We start from the raw sequence: 5,712 nt of genomic DNA, 5'->3' as shown, positions 1-5,712 counted from the left end.
TGGAACATCTAACATATTAACTAAAATAATTTTAATTCTTTTGTTGCAACTACATTCTAAGAAAAGAAATTGTCTTTTGCAACAAAAACTAAATGACCTTGTATTCATCCAATACAACACAAGGTTGCAAAAGCGCTTCATGTCTTTACAAAATAAATCTTTAGATCCTATTTTGCTACGAGATGTTGAGGAGAATGATGATTGGACAATACCAACGGAAGATGAGCTTCAAGACTTTGTGGATGGTGGTGATAACCTTCTTTGGTCAGATGTGCAAGAAGCAATGGTAGCGAATGTAGACACTCAGCCAAATATTAGGAGTAAACGAGAGCGTTATAGAGACGATGATGATGATATTACAGATGTGGGGAATGATCCTGATGAAGAAGTGAATGCCTTGGATGATGTTAACTCGGAAGCTGAACCCATGCCATACGATTAAACTATATTTGACACTTTGAGACTATGTAGTTTCTATATTACTATATTATAATTTTTAATATTATGTTATGTTTTTATAAGGCTTTTTAGGTTGTATGATTAATTCTATAGACTTTTCAGTTTTTATGATACTAATTCAAAATATAACATAAAATTATTAAATTATATGTAATATTAAAAAAAACGCTATAGCACCGCTATACTACTGCGAAAACCGCGATTTCAAATAGCGGCATGTGACCGTTATTGAAATTTTGACCGCGATAACTGCATACTTCCCAGTAAAGCTCCATTCACTTATTTAGATCTTACGGTGGGAGGTAATATGTTTTGTGTCGACTCATGGGATATTGTGATTAGAAAAGTTACTTCTAAACTTTCTAATTGGAAGGCTAAAACTCTTTCGGTGGGAGGGAGATTAACGTTAATTAAATCAGTTTTGGGTGCGGTCCCGACATATTTTACGTCTCTTTTTAAAGATCTAGAGAGTGTGGTGAATCATTTGGAATCTTTAAGAAATTCTTTTTTCTTAGGGGCTGATATGGGTGAATGCAAAATGACTTGGTTGAAATGGAAGTATGCTTTGGCTCATAAGCATTATGGTGGTCTCGGGATTAATAGTCTTTTTGCTCTTAATCGTGCTCTTCTTTTTAAATGGGTCTGGTGGTTCCTCTCTTTTCCTAATGCTCTTTGGGTGAAAGTCATTAAAGCAATTCATGGTAATCATGGTTTCATTGGGTGTACATTACCAAGAAATATTAGCAATTCTATTTGGATTTGTATTATTAAGGTCGTTGATTCCTTACGTGATAAAGGTATTGATTTGCTGTCTTTCTGCAAAAGGGTGGTTGGAAATGGTCATTTTACCTCTTTTTGGGAGGACGATTGGATTGGTAATGGTTCGTTGAAGATATCTTTTCACAGGTTATATGCTTTGGAGCTGGATAGACAAAATGACAAATCATAGTTTCCTTGAAATTGGAACAATTAGGGTGGGACACTTCTTTTAGAAGAAGTCCGAGATGAGGTGTTGAGGAGGAGCAGTGAGTCAGTTTTAGCTCTTTACTTTCTTCGACTTTGTTTTCTTCATCTCCTAATAGATGGAGTTTGTCTCTTGATGGCACAGACAGTTTTTCAGTAAGGTCGGCTAGAGCAGAAATTGATAAAATTCTTCTTCTTGATTCTACTTCTGTTATGAGATGATGTCGTCTCATTCCGATAAAAGTAAATGTTTTCGTGTGGCGTATTTTGTTGAACAAAATTCCTACTAGGTTTAATCTTTCTTATAAAGGTATGAAGATTAATTCGATTTTATGCCCTATTTGCAACAAAGAGGTGGATAGTGTTTGTCATCTTTTTCTTGGTTGCGACTTGACGCATGATTTATTGCATCTCCTTTGTCGTTGGTGGAATTTATCAACGTCTTGTTTCATATATTTCATCGATTGGATTAACTGGTTTGATTCTCTGCGGATCTCCAAGGTTTGTAAGCTGTTTTTGGAGGCTGTTTTCTACACTTTGTGGTGGTCTATTTGGTGTTTTCGAAACTCTTTGGTTTTTGGTAAAGTCAAGCCAAAAAAGTGTTTGTTGTTTATAAGGTGGTCTCCCAAAGTTTTTTTTGGGCTAAGAGTAGGTGTCGTAAAATTAGTGTCAGTTGGGTTGTCTGGTTATGGGATCCTATCATGTCTATTTCTTATTTGTAATGGGTTGTTTGGTTTAGCTTCTTGGTAGTTCTTTATAAAATTCTTCTGTTCTAAAAAAAATTTAAAGTATTGACGACTATATTTTAGGGATATAAACTAACAAGAAAAATATTGACCATTATATTTTAGGGACATAAATTTTAACTAAAATACATAAACTAACAAAAAAAATAACAAAGATTTAATATTTAATTATAACTAAAATATAAAATGAATTGCTATATAATAGAGAAGGCCAAGATGTATAAATTTTTTTTTATTTCAATACATTAATTGTTTGTAAGTATATATTAAAAAAACATCATATCTTTAATTCGCACATAAAAACTAATTACATTGTCCTAAAAATAATTACCTTGTTACATTACCCCTTGCAGCGTTCGACACGTCCACTAATAATAGTAAATGAAATATTTTAAGATATAGTATTGTTTTGTTGGTTTCATTATTATGCTAAATTGATAATTTTCATGATGATCTTTTTCTCTCCATAATTACCTACAAGAAAAGTTGTAGATAAGAAATAATAAACAATCATTATAATGCATGTGGATCCACTCAATTTTAACATTATAATTACATATTCATATTTACGACATAGGAAACTTCTTTGACAGAATGACAGTCGCCTTCCATAAAATGGGTACATTTCTTTTTATAATCGTTGCATTTGATATTTTAAATCATTTCAATAATCGCTTTCCATATGAATTATTTATACTTTAAGTTAACCCATAATCACATAACAAAAATTGGTGATATCGAAATGCAAAACTAAAACATTTCAAACGAAATCTCAAATCTTATGGACTAATGAGGGTTGAATTAAGAAAAGTTAGTATGGAGAAGAAGGGTGGTTGGAGGCATGATTGGTGTCTTTAAAAGTACCCACATGGAAGAGGGTAAAAAGCTCCCAAAGGCATGCTTCCTATTCCTCTTTTTCATTTTTCAACTTTGATATAAAAAGAATCATGATTACTTATCTAGGTAAAACTAATAAAATAAAATAAAATAAAATAAAAAGTAAATCATCGCCTTAGTGGCCATTGTGGATATTGTTTGTGATTGTGAATGTTTAAAGGGAACACAGTAATTATATAATTGTTTATTGTTTATAAAACAAATATAGTGATATCGTCCGTGATCCACTAACAGATGCATGACTATTTTATATGCTTTTTATTAAGTTTAGTAAAAGACTGACTTGGTGATATTCAGATATTTCGATACTATAATTATAAGTTTCTAATTTGTTCATATAGTCTCTCATAGGTTTTGTAATTATAAATTATAAATTTGGTTTTATAATATCTGAAATTGATATGCATCTTACTGGATATGGTAAGAAGTTGGATGTGCCTCAATCAACAACCATCAAAGATTCTCTAAATCTTACAATCATGTTTCAATAATCCTTTACAATCAACACCTCAATTAACATGGAAGATGTTAAACCAATAGAAAAGCCTACATAAACAAGGGTAAAGGTACTATAGATTTTGGTAGAATGTGCATAGGATGGATAGGTACAAAGGAAACTTATTATCTGCATATTAGTAAAAATATTTAGGGTGCGTTTGGTTGTGGAAAATTTTCCAATTTTTTAGGAAAATTTTCCAAGAAAAATAGAAATTTTGAAAACACGTTTGGTTAGTTCAGTTTTCCAAGAAAATGAAATTATTTGGGTGCATTCAGTTGCAGAAAAATTGACCGTTTTCCGGAAACTTTTTCCAAGAAAAATGAGAATTTTGAAATGCGTTTACAAAGAAGGTGAAAATTTTTGGAAAACCAATAATCATTGTTTTCCATATTTTTCTAATTTCAAATTTTTTCTAAAATATAAACACATACCCACTCCCATTCCACCCACCTCTACCTACCCCTAACCCACCACACCCCTACCTACCCACTCCCAAGCCCACCATCACAAACATACACACCACAAACGCACACCCCCACACTCACACCCTACAAAACACACACACACACACACACACCTACAAACACCACCATACCCACCCCCACCCCCACAAACACACACACACACACAAACCCATACCCCCCCCCCCCCCACACACACACAAACACACACACCCCCACAAAACACACACACACACAAACACAACCCACACCCACCCCCACCACCACCCACACCCCCTGCAAATACACACACTCATACCCCACACAAAAACACACACACACACACATACACCCCACCCGAACCTATCTCATACATACCTACTCCACCCCATACCCACCCCACCCTTACCTACTCCAAAGATATGAATTAATGCATTAAACTTAGCCCAAAACATCATATGAATAACATTAAAATAAAATGCACCATGAAATGATTTGGTAACCATGGTGTAACACCGTAAATTTCAAGACAAAATTTTCATTTAAAATAATCATTTTATTCTTAGAACACTTGTTTAAAATCTCATTCATAATTGAATTTCAAAACATAGCTTCATTTTCACTTGCATAGAAAACCAGGATCCTCCAAAATATGACTTTTTCTCTGGTGTGTACAATCCAGCCGGTGCCGTCCCGTGATACTGAAAGAAACCTGAAAACAACATAACACAAAACACTGTAAGCACGAAGCTTAGTGAGTTCCCCAAAATACCACACACATAACACATATAAGCCACTCGAGGCCATAACTCTATGGGTCCGTGCACCCAAACTCTGTGAACCCTCAGGTTCTAACTCTGTGAACCTTCCGGTTCCAACTCTAGGAACCCTTCGGTTCCAACTCTGCAAACATGCACAGCATAAATCACATAGAAATAATGCAGTACAACACATAGCATACATATAATATACACACACTAACACATAGCTCTGATTACCTACTCAAGGTAAAGTATAGTGAGAAGACTCACCTGGCAAGCAGAAAGCAGATATCTCCATACTTGAATCTCGAACTCGCCACCGCCTAACACGTAAGGCAAAACTCTCATGACTACAACTCTCAAGACTAGAATCAATCCTCTCAATGCACCCTCTTAAGGGTAAAAGAATATTTTACCCCTCTCTTGGCCCAAAGTCCACATCGCTGACCAAACCCTAAAAGTCAACGGTCAACCCTTGGCTGACCCTACTCGCCGAGTCAACCCTATGACTCGCCGAGTTCCTATAATCAGAACTTCACTCAATCCGCGACCTAACTCGCCGAGTCACTCCGAGACTCGCCGAGTCCAACAACTCTGAGTCCACTCGCATACAACTCACCGAGTCATCCCTTGACTCACCGATTCTCGACTCAACCAGGGAATATCGGGACTCTTCGACAAGACTCGCCGAGTCCAAGAACAGACTCGCCGAGTCTAAGACTATCATCAACCTACTCGCCGAGTTGTTCATACAACTCGCCGAGTTCCAGGCCATCTTCATCCAACTCGCCGAGTTGTTCTTCCAACTCGCCGAGTCCCAGCTCATCTTCAAGCAACTCGTCGAGTCCACTCATGTGACTCGCCGAGTACCACCGGTCTGAATCCACTCAGAAGCATTCCAGGCCATGCAAATGATCCAAAACATAGGTCTAGTCTCATACAACTCA

This window comes from Lactuca sativa, chromosome 1 (assembly GCF_002870075.4).
Source record: "Lactuca sativa cultivar Salinas chromosome 1, Lsat_Salinas_v11, whole genome shotgun sequence".
In the NCBI taxonomy this organism is placed as follows: Eukaryota; Viridiplantae; Streptophyta; class Magnoliopsida; order Asterales; family Asteraceae; genus Lactuca; species Lactuca sativa.
Note: the sequence above shows the minus strand (reverse complement) of the source record.